General features: G+C 35.7%; 1 pseudogene; it reads right to left on the bottom strand.

Annotated features, from left to right (window-relative positions):
• Positions 1–1,559: 1,559 nt before the first annotated feature.
• LOC142164693 (secretory carrier-associated membrane protein 2-like) lies at positions 1,560–11,943 on the bottom strand (annotated as a pseudogene).
• Between the last annotated feature and the right edge of the window lie 822 nt (positions 11,944–12,765).

Genomic DNA, 12,765 nt, shown 5'->3' on the forward strand with positions numbered 1-12,765 from the left:
TGATTCGTATCCATAACAAGGGAGACATGTCGTGCCTTGTTCATGGATCATCCGATGTGTGGGGGGATGTGAGAGTAGGGCAGGATGTGCCCATTCTTTTATAGGATTGCGCAGCAGGTGTCATCCTCTCGTGTGGATTTTGCGTGGATATTGGTTGTAACTTCTGCTTTTATGTAGCACCCTGATCTGGATTAGCATGTGAGGTTTACTTACCACTTTTTCGGGTGGGTGATTATATTTCACCGGTTTTGGATCTGAAGGAAACTAGAAATTTAGCTAAGAAATCCCCACAAACGGCGCCAAATTGTTTGAATGAAAAGTTTAAGACTCTTTTGCCAACTTCAATTATCAATAATAAAGGAGGTAAAACTTAGCCAAACATAATTAACTTCAGATCTAAACATATACAACGGGAAATAACGAAAGATAGGAACATCTCAGATTTATTGATGTCATAATCTTATATCAAACATGAGAATTAGGCTTACATCTGAAGCAGAAAAGAATCACAAGTGAGAGAGCAAAGAAGAAAACCGGAGCCCCCCTTGTATTAGTGCTTACACCCATCTATATATAGTTCCTAGAACTTCTATTCAATGGCCTTTGACCAACATGCTTTCCTGCGACTGTCCTTTTCATCATTACCCGAGTACAATATTGGCTTGACATACGCTATCAATGCTTTGACCCCGAGGTCGGTCGTGGTGTTCTTCGCTATTTCGCTACCTGGGCGAGATTCCAGCTTAGCCGACTACTGTGGTCAGATTTTGACCCATACAACACTATCTTTCATTAACACTGATTCAGTTGCATTAGTTTAAGCTAGTTATTTGTGGCCTAATTTTGTAAATCTAGTAATCGAATTTTAAGTTAAATAATAGGAGTAATTTGTTATCATACATACTCCGTCAATAATACGATAACAAACCAATAATAACATGATGACATCGACATAATTTTGAAGAGATGAGCGTAATTTTCAATATTGTCCAGCTATTCCAATAAACCATTAAAATATCATGTTGAATTTGACCATCCCAACCTAATTTATTCCCATTGTACAACCTTTGATCACATAAATAATAGAATTGAGCGCCTCGCGCTTCAAATATGTATTTGATCTCGTTGCTGCCGTCTTTCTTTTATTTTTCATTTCTACTTTTTTAATTAAAATTTTGACCATTGAAAACAACTCGAAATCAAATAAAATGATACTAGCTAGTAGTTACCAAATACCAACTCGAACACAGGATGTGAATTTCTATACTTTTCCTAAAAACCATTGAGGTCAAAGTAGTATAATGAAGACACATACCACAAGAATGATAAGGACAGTTCGGTGCACAAAGTATTCCGTATTAACGTAGGGCCCGAAAGGGCCGCACCCCAAGAGTGTGATGTAGACAGTCTACCCTAATGCAAGCATTAGTGGCTGCTTTCACAGCTCGAACCCACCACCTATAAGTCACATAGAAACAACTTTACTGTTGCACCAACGCTCCCTTCCACAACTCAAACATATGAAACAAACATATTTGCCCGACTAAAGTGACCAAATTCTATATATACCACACTTCACCAGCCATATTGCTCCTCTCAAGGCCCGCTCTCAGAGCCCCTCTAGCAGCTTCGCGCTTCATCTCTACAGCTTTACGACTTCCACAGAAATACATACATACTTAGTGCATAAGGAGATCACGAGAAAACCGAGATGTTAGGTATCCGAACCCACTGGCTCGATGAATCCGGATTCACGTCGGGTATGGCAAGAATAAACTGTAAGTAGAGATCAAATATATAAGAGAGAGATCATACCTATAACCAAGATGCTCAGCACAGATTCAAGACAAAACAGCCCAAAACCGATGAAATAGAAAATCTAAATGAGGAAAATAGCATATTCATGTTAACAGACTGACTCCTATAATTTGTATGCTATACTTCATGCTATACATCATCGCCCATGAGATCTGTTGTAGGTAGAATGCCTCTGTTCCAACAAATTGTAAAAGGTCAGGTCATGAAACCAGATAATAATTGCAACAACTTAGATCAAAATCCAGAGAAATCTAAAAGCAATTAGCTAAAAGAAGGACTAATGCTCGTTCCAACAAGTCGTACGAAAGGAACTTACGTAAGTGATTTTCCATCAAAAACTAGTCGAGGCAGAGGCAGATCCAGGATTTGAGCACGACGGGGCACCATTGTATGCTAATTACTATCGATAAAATTTGGCGTACAACTCTTTGAGTACTTAATGATTATGATGCCTTATTATCCAAGTATAAAAATAAAGTTCTAAAGAAAGAGAAAGCACCGAACATAGAGAGATATTTCTTCTCAAAATGGGTGCTACGAAAAGGGAAGGTGTTTGGTTTAAGCATGTTTCAAACTTTAAAGTTTCTAATTTTTTTTCAAATAAAAAAGGACCAGTAATCAAAGGGGTATTCAAACTTCAAAAATAATCAAAAACTTAATAAAGAAATCAAGATTAAGGGTGTGTTATAATCAAAGAACTGAAGAAGAATCTTTAACTCTAGTTGTCATTACCGAGTCGAAGTTAACAAATATATATATGCTACTTTATCTAAGTGATTGTTGAAGAAGGTTGTGGCAATAAGTTGCAACCTTAGGCTTTTAAAAGGGAGGGATTTAAAAAAGAATAAAATTAATTAAGTTCACTATTATAGGAGGGAGTTAAAAAAGAATAAAATTAAATTCAAAGAAGGATAAAAGTAAAAAATAAAAATTTGGAGAAAAGTTGGTGAAGGGTCTCGAACCCTAGTAATCCAATTAAAGGGTTAATTTTAAGAGATTCATACAACCAGTCCTCCCGTGTACATTTTATGTCTTGGATGCACAAATAAAATATTTAAGATGTCCCAGCTATGTACAGCTATGTACAGTGATATACAAGCTATATATACCGGGTTTTTGCCGAGGTTAACGGGTCCCGTGACCCATCAAACCATAATGTAGGCCCGCCTATGACTCGAGGTGAAACAGCAGCAAAGACGCAGAATATAATATGAAGCTGTACACAAAAGCAAAATATAATAAGACATCTTTGCATTCACCAATTTAGATAAAAAAAAAAAAAATCTAGGGGACTTAATTGCCTTGTAAAACAAGAAAAATCCCGCAAACTGCATGGTACCCTCAGTTCTGTGACAAAATATTTGTGTTAGCCCCAGACAAGATCAAAATAATGAATGAGTTTTCTGCCATATATCAACCTTGTAAGCTATAATATTTCAGCTACATGACCAAAACTCAAGTGACAATTTGCGTTATTGCCTGTGTTATCACAAGGTGAAAAGCGCAAAAAAGCTCAAAGGGTTGTTGAGGCTTTAAGCGCAGCGCGCAAATTAAAGCGCGGGCTTTAATGAAGAAAGACACAAGTGGGGAAAAACTACAAATATGTATGTATAGTTCAAGACTAATATCTATAAGAATGAATACCAAATATGAATAAAGAAATTGAAGAAAATTTACGATAAAATCATGAAATATCAATTATTTAGTATCGTCTTCTCATGCCTTAGAGCCTTGATGACAATATTAAAGTGCCCGCTAAGCGACACGAAGCGCTCAACATATTTTGAGCCTCGCTTCAGGAATTAAGCGCGCCTTTGATAACATACAGGAACATTATTTACCTAAATCACGATAAAGAGGACGACACCACAATACATAGGCTCCTGGAACACTCGATATGAAGTAGATAACAGAAAGGAACCAGATCTTGACATCTAAAGCCAAAAAAACTAAAAGTTAGGATGCTTCATGACATGCAGAAATGAGGAACACACTGAATTAAACAAACCTCCTTCTCTAATCCATGCTATAGTGAGAGCTATGATATTCCATAAAAGGCGCGCAAAAAGTCCTGTTAACATCATAAGTTATGCCAAAATGACATTTGTAAAATACGAAAATCAAAATGAAGAACCAAACATATAGTTAGGTAAAGATAACATACCCAAAAATGCAGTAAATGCAGCATATTGCAGCTTTTGCAAATGAACAGGTATTTCATTTGCAATGTCGTGATGGATAATTGGGAAGAATGGAGGCCAATTTTTCGCCTCAACAACAATGGCTGCTGTAAAATCAGAGAGAATAGAGGGACTTGAAAATACTGCATAAAAATCATCTGAACCATGTAACCTTTAAACTTGTAAAATACTTATTAGAAAAGTCATAAGATTCGCATTACTTATGGCTACACCACTGTAATTAAATTTGGACGGACACAATGGATATAATAGAACGAAAACCAAAAAGGAAAAGTCAATAAGCTCTATTTCTTCATATGTAATTAATTGGAAATTTATGGTTCTATCCCATTTTAAGCTAAGTTGCTCGGACACGGGTACGGGTGTCCAGCACGGGTGCGGATCTAGAGGTCGGATCCTTCGAGATATAAATTTTAAGATTTGGGGATACGGATCCTAGTACGGATACGGGTGCAGGGATCCGACTAAAAATAAGTCAAAAAAATAAAAATATCTCTAAATTATGAGAAATTTTGTGGAATATTTACGTGTAGCTTATAAAGTGTGGATTTCCTTTTTATTCTCAAGTTATAGATGAGTAAAAGATTGATTTTCTAGATAAGGTATACTATTTTCTTCAAATTTATCCTAGTTTCGGTTATGATTTTGGGAATCAACTTGTATCTCGTCTCGAACTTTTCTATCTGTCGTGATCAAAATATCCAAAATTGTTTGACCAAATCCAGTACGGATCCCATACTCACACCCATACTAGTATCGTGTCGACATGAGTGCGACACCTAAACTGCAGTATCGGAGCAACTTAGATTTTAAGTTCCTAGTTTCAATGTCTACAAAGTTACTAACTGAAATAGCCCTGATATTGAATGAAGAAGCATAAAAGGGTACAAGAGATCATTCGACTAACGCAAGGAGAAAAAGGAAACACCTCTTGCAGCAGCCTCTTCTTTTTGTCTCAATTCCTGCGCATGCAAGAAACCAAATCAACTGATACTAACATTGATACCTCAAGCAAACAGGAGCAGCCGAATGTTATATCGCTATTGTCACACCTCCTTTTTGCGCGCCTACCCCGAAGGATAAATGCGTGAGGGAGTTTTTCCAATTTAAGTGACAATATTCGAAAATGGGATTATTTATTTAATTTAAAGTCGCCACTTGAGAAAGGTTTGGCTTTTGGTGTCCCAAGTCACCGGTTTATCTTGAATCCCAAATCGAGGAAATTTCCGACTTTCCAAATGAAGTATGCGAACCAGAAATTCTAAGTAAGGAATTCTGTTGACCCGAGGGAAGGTGTTAGGCACCCACGGATCCCGTGGTTCTAGCACGGTCGCTTAAATTGTTATAATGGCTAAATATCTGATTTTAATACATGTTATAACCTGTGTGCTTTTATTAAGTTTAAAACCGCTTTTATTATTATTTTTATAGAATTGCAACGTCGTGGAAATGGATCTTCGAACCACGTCGCAATCAATGCACCCGTGGTTGTTGATACATTCCGACACCGTTGAGATTTGGATTTGGGTCACATAAATGCGCACCCGAATTTAAGAATGTAAATTAATTAAAATCGCGCCTAAAAGTCTAACACGTTATTATCTTTGAGGAAGGCCGTAAAAATTCGCTAAACGGCCCATCCCAAATTCTAAGTATTTTATTATGACCAATTATTGAAGGCCCCGCAATTTGCATTTTTGTTTGGCAAGGCATGCCTCATTTTTGTTTTAAAAGGATCAACCTATAGTGACTATGTTTTTCTATTTCGTTTGTCTCTATAATGAAAAAAAAAGAATTCTAATTTATTTACATGCTCACGAGTTATTATAGTTGAGTTTCGAAAGTGAGTCATTTAAAGAGTTTACATGGGCAGCGCATAGAATGTTCTAAATACAGACAGTAAAAGAAAGAAAAGACTACATTAAACTACAGCTTCAAATCTTTCCCATTTTTTTGCATTCATGCTTCGAGTAGCTTACAAGATGTACCAGTGTATCAGTTTGTGTACCTGGTATTTGGAAAGCAAGGAAAGAAGATGAAGATCAGTAGAAGCAGCAGTAGTGTAAATACACAACAACAACAGGTTCAGCAACACAGCAAAACCAGTAACGACCAGTAGAATAACCCAGTAACAGATTGAAAAACCAGCAGTACCAGATGCAATTGCAGTCAAAGCAGAAGAGACGGATACAAGATGCAGTAGTTTACTGATTTTGAATAACACTCAAGGAAAGGCAAACAGAAATTATTCAAGTAAAAGTTCAACTTGTTTTTCTCTTTTGCTCTCAAATTCTGATTTCTCAAAATTCAGTCAACTCTCTCAACTTTCTTTTTTTCTTCTTCAAAGTCTCCTAAAAGTCTCCTTTTATCCTCCAACTCTCCTTTCCTAATGTGTCAAATGACTCTATTTATAACCGGACTCTTGTCTTGAACCACTAACCCGAAATATTCCCATAATTGCATGTTTTGTTCCCCACTACCTTAAACAAATGAATTATTCCCCACTATTTTCTGTCTTGTCCCCTACTATATTAAACTAAAGAGTTATTCCCCCACTATCTTGTATCTTGTCCCCCATTATATTAAACAAATGCATTATTCTCACTCCATTATGTCTTGTCCCCCACTATATTAAATAAATGCATTATTCCCACTCCATTATGTCTTGTCCCCCACCATGTACTATTGTAATATTATTAATGCCTAGTGGACGGAGCACTCAGATTAAATAATTGTTCACATTTTCAATTCCAAAAATACCCATCCGAACTTACTGAAATTACCATTTTACCCCTGAACGTACTGCAATTTACCATTCTACCCTATCAGCTATATCCAATCCGCCTAATCAATTCTAACCAAAATACAACAACTATAACCAATTCCTAAACAAATTCAAACAACAAATTCAAACTAAATGATGAACAACAAAGAAACAAACTGGAATTACTTTGACTGAACAATATTTTTATTTTCTTTTTTTTTCTTTTAACAACAAACCTACTTTAAGATTCAACAACAATAACAAACAAGAACACAAAACTCAACAAAATTAATTGACCTTCAAATTAAATCTAACAACATTATAACCAACACACTTCCATATTAAAACTAAACAAGAACAAATGCATAAAAACGAACTGAAGAAATAATCAAGAAATGAATCGAACATATACTGATTTCAAATTTGAAAATATTAAACAAGATACGGACAGAAATGAAACTTAAACCAACTAACCGGATCGGAACAACGACGAACTCGAACGGAAACAAATCTGCCCGGAAACAATTATCGCACCAAAATAACTCGAATCTGCCCGGAAACTTAAACATAGACGAAGCTCGATGGAGGGGTGTTTGGCGATGACAAGCTGTGGTCGTTCATGGCTGGTTTGACAGTGAGGAAAGCAGCAGAAGCGACGAGGTTCGTTTGGACGTGAGCTGAGTGGTCGTTTGGGCTGTTCGTTGGTTCAAAGGAGATGGTGGTGGAGGGCAGTCCATGGACGAGCTTGAGCTCGCCATGGAGAAGACAAAGCAGCAAGGGGCATCCATGAGAGCTGGACCTCGAGGGTAGTCGTTCATGGCATGAGGTCGCTCATGGTGAAGCTCGCGAAGACGATGTGTTGAAGGGGTAGCCATGGTCGAGCTTGAGCTCGACATGGAGAAGACGAAGAAGATGAAGGAGGGCAGCAGGTGGTCGTTGCCGGACTGTTGGTCGACGGTGGAGGAGGGCAGCCATGGTTGCTGCTTGTGTGTAAGGGCAGCCATGGGAGGTTGGGGTGTTTGGTTTGGAGAAGAAGAAGAGAGGGGGCGGGTAGGTGTTTTAGGGTTTGGGGATCTTTTGTTTTGGGAAAAAATGAAAAATGAAAATGAAGAGGGGGAGTTGGATCTTTGGGGTTATGGGGCGGACCGGGTCGGGTTGGCCCGGTATGGGTTTGTTTCTTTTGGGCTTGTGGTTTAAATTTGAAGAAAAGGCCCAATCCGATTTTCTTCTATTTTTGTTCTTTTCTATTTATTCAATTTCCTAATTAATAAAGCTAAAAATGCTAAGATTAAATTATAAAACCCAAAATTATCTCAAAATACTAATTAACTCCTAATAACAATTAACACACAATTAAATAGCAATTAACGATAAAATCACACAATTTGGACGTTAAATGCTAAAAATACAAAATACATATTTTTATGATTTTTTTTCATTTTGTAAAACAAACTTAATTACTCCTAACTGTAGAATTAAATATTAAATACAAATGCGACATATTTTATATTTTTTATTAATATAACAAATAAACACGCACAAATAAAAATACAAATAATTATCAAAAAATGCCACGAAAATTCAAAAATTGCACACAAAGGAAAATTATTTTATTTTGAATTTTTTGGGAGTAATTCTCATATAGGACAAAAATCACGTGCTTACAGCTATAAGACTTTTGAAAATTGTGATCTTTAAGATACTATAATATTTGAATAATTATAAAAGCTTGTCATTAAGAACAAAACGGGAAGGCTGAGTTAAATTATTTTCAAATTTAGAAAGGTGTCATTCTTTAAGGAACAAATTAATAAAGAATGTCACATAAACTGGAATGTAGGTGCACATTTACTTATTAGTCCTTTCCAATAATAATGATATATTTTTATATTTAAAAATAATTAATTTTGCACTATCCATTTTATCCTTAATGAGTCACACAATAGTATGGCATATTTAAGGGCACAAACTTAAAATGTTTTATAGCCACACAAGTATTATGGCATATTTAAGATCATAAGTTTCAAAAGTCTTCATTGTTTTTTCTTAAGTAGTATGCTGAATTAAACTCTCTCTCTCTCTCTCTCTCTCTCTCTCTCTCTCTATATATATATATATATATCACACAAATTGGAACGGAAAAAGTATTTAACAAATTATTTTGCGAAACAAGTTTGCGATTTGGCCACGTTCCTCCGCTGTGCAAGCATCACAAGCTCTAAAATAAGAGCAAAAGACCAGAAGAAGCCTAATAAGGGGCGGAGCCAGCCCTTCGACTATGGGTTAGGTGAACCCACTAGCTTTGGTTCAAATCTTATATTTGTCTTAAGAAATTCATTGAATATATATAGAACCCAGTAAATTAAAAAAAATTAGGATCCTAAACCCATAAGCTTCAAATCTTAACTCCACCTCTGAGCCTAACGTAGAGGTGCATAAACGATCCCAAGGATTTTGCAAGGGTAAATTAAACCAATGGAACCAAAAACTTTGTAATATTGCTGAAGACTTGGTAGAATGGTTAATTAAGAAACAGGGATACCGATAAAACGACACAACAATGTTAGGCCTCATTTTTGTAGTTAATGGAGCTCTGAATCTTAATCATTCAGATTTCAGACATTAAGTGCGCTTGTTTTTAAAGTCTGAATCTTAATTATTCAGATCTTAATCATTAAGTGTGTTTGTTTTTTTACTTCAGAACCACTTGATGGGTTTGAATAAGTCTGTATGATTAAGATCCATAACAGAAACTTAATTTTATTAAGATGCTATCATCCATATTCATTATTAATTGTCGCCACCACCAATCATTATCAATTACCATCATGCCACCACCACCACCACCATAATCGACTACCATCACCCACTATCCCCACCACCATCATTCTCAACCACAAACAACACTCATCCACCTCAACTACCACAACTAACCACCCCATCACCGTCAACAACCATAATCGGCACTGTCTATCATTATAAACTACCACCACCCACCACCAGCTTCCTCAATCACAACTATCACCACTCACCACCACCATCCTCAATCATAATTGCCACCACTAGCTACTACCTTGAACCACCACCATCAACCAAACTTACCACCAATCACTGCCTCTAGTCGGCATTCACAAGCACCACTGTTAGCCATCACCACCAACAACTACTATATTTTAAAAAAAATATATTTTTTATTGATAGAATATTAGATTAATCAATATTTCATTTGAATTTTATGTTTATTAATTTTCAAATAAAGATAAATTTTATACATTCAGATGTTAAAAATCAAACAGTCTTAATCATTTAGTATTCAGATCTTAATACACATCTTAATATTCAGACATATATATTCAGATTCAGATATCTTAATCTTAATACACATCTTGATATTCAGATGTGTATTCAGATTTAGACGTCTTAATCTTAAAAAAAAACAAAATGAGGCCTTAGCCTGTTACACAATTTAGATGTTACTTCATAAAAGAGGCTAATTGTTTTTTTAACATTAACTGTCTATATATGATTTGAACTCATTTAATATTAGTGTGGATCAAGACAATGGGGTAAAATATTTTTTCCACGCAAGGACTCCAAGGTCACACTAAATGACGTATCATTGCAAAGCACAATGCTTTGTTGCAAAAATTTACTCGCACTTAATATTTAAATTGTAATGAAACAATAAAGAAGAATATTACAAAGAAAGAAAGAGAAGTCTTATTGATTTAGGATGAATTATAATGGAATAGAACCCTTTATTTATAGAAAAAAGTGACTTAGCCACAAAGTAACAAACCCTATAATCTTTCTAAAATATAGACATTCACCTTAAATAAAACTCTATTTATAACACTCCCCCTTGAACGTATATTCAACAAATAATGTTCTTCATTAAAATCTTAACTAAAATAAAACCCTTGTTCCTAGATGGGTATAAAACCGTGTTAGAATTCTTGGACCGGAACAAAATAAAATTGGGTCGAATGAATAAATGGATAGGGCTGCGGCTTCAATTAAATTATAGAGAAAGAAAAAGCAACGTACGTAGGGGTTAAGAAAGCTCCCTCTCTTATAGGAGAGGCGCTATTGAATGAAAAAGAAGTCAGACATTTCTAGAACACCTCTAACAGAGGGGCAAATAGTCAATTTTGAAAGAACTTATTGTCAACTTTTACTACTCTTTCTCTCTCCATCCCCGTTATCCATTGAGCCCGCTCTGAATAATCCCCCTTTTGAGCAGAGAGAGATTGTGAATGAAATGAGTAAGGGAAACTTTATTTGTGACCTTTTCTCGTATGCGGGACTCTCTATCTTCTTTGGTAGAAAATCGATCGGCCGTATGGAACATGGATTAACATTATGCCATTCCTACAAGTGATGACCCCCCAGGATTGCTATGTAAGGACTTAGAGATCAAATATAATATGTTTCTTTCCATTCCTCGTGATCCACTTATTTCTCCCAAACAATAGTGAGAAAAATTCTAGTGAAGGAAAAAAAGCACACATATCTAACAATATGCCTTTCGGTTGCCTCGTTAAAAATCTTGCAAGAAAAACCTAGTGGGACAAAATCTTATAAGGGAAAAAGAGTACAACGCGTATTAACTCCCCCTGATGAGAGCATCAATTCACATTATTGAGCCCTCGCACACCAATCTTCTACACTAGTTTCTTAAAAGTTGATGTCAGTAGAGATTTGGTGAACAAATTAGCCATATCATCACTTGAACGAATCTGTTGCATATTGATATTACCATTCTTTTGAAGATCATGTGAGAAAATAACTTTGGTGAAATGTATTTTGTCCTATCTCCTTTTATGAATCCTCCCTTCAATTGGGTTATGCATGCTGCATTCTCTTCATACAAAATCATGGGTAGTTTATCACACTTCAAACGACATTTGCCTCGAATAAGATGTATTATATACCTCAACCATACACATTCTCGACTTGCTTCATGAATAGAAATTATCTCAGCATGATTAGATGAAGTAGCTACAATTGATTGCTTAGTCGATCGCCAAGATATGCAGTGCCTTCACATGTAAACACATAGCCTGTTTGAGATCGAGCCTTGTGTAGATCGAATAAATACCCTGCATCGACATAACCAACAAGATCAGGACTGCAATCGTTGCTATAAAATAAACCCATATCGGTAGTCCCTTTTAGATACTGTAATATGTGTTTGATTCCATTCCAACGCCTCCTTGTATGAGTAGAGTTATATCTTGCTAGGACATTAACCGAAAAATGTATGTCAAGCCTTGTAGTATTAGCAAGATACATTAGTGCACCAATTGCACTAAGATATGGTACTTCAGGACCAAGAAACTCTTCATTCTTTTCTTGAGGTCGGAACGGATCCTTATTCACATCAAGTGATCGAACAACCATCGGAGTACTTAATGGATGTGCTCCATCCATGTAAAACTGTTTCAATACATTTTCTGTGTAGGCAGATTGATGAACAAAAATTTCATTTGCCAAATGTTCAATTCGCAAACCGAGACATAATTTTATCTTTTTGAGATTTTTCATCTTGAATTCCTTCTTTAAATAATCAATTGCCTTTTGGAGTTGTATAAGAGTTCCAATAAGGTTTATTTCATCGACATATACGGCAAGTACAACAAACTCCGATATGTTTTCTTTATAAAAACACATGGACAAATGACATCATTTATATAACCTTCCTTAGACCATACAAAGCTCTTTGCAATTTGATTGAAAATATTTTTTGGGACTTTGAATTATGTGCATCGAGCATTTTAAATCCTTCAAAAATTTTCATGTGTATCTCATTATCAAGTCAGCCATAAAGGTAGACTGTAACCACATCCATTAAATGCATGTCAAGATTTTCATGTACAACAAAACTAATGAGATAACGAAATGTTATTGCATCCATAACAGGTGAATATATCTCTTAATAATCGATACTAGGTCTTTGTGAAAATCCTTGTGCAACAAGGC

The sequence above is a fragment of the Nicotiana tabacum genome, chromosome 1, assembly GCF_000715075.1.
Source record: "Nicotiana tabacum cultivar K326 chromosome 1, ASM71507v2, whole genome shotgun sequence".
NCBI classification, from domain to species: Eukaryota; Viridiplantae; Streptophyta; class Magnoliopsida; order Solanales; family Solanaceae; genus Nicotiana; species Nicotiana tabacum.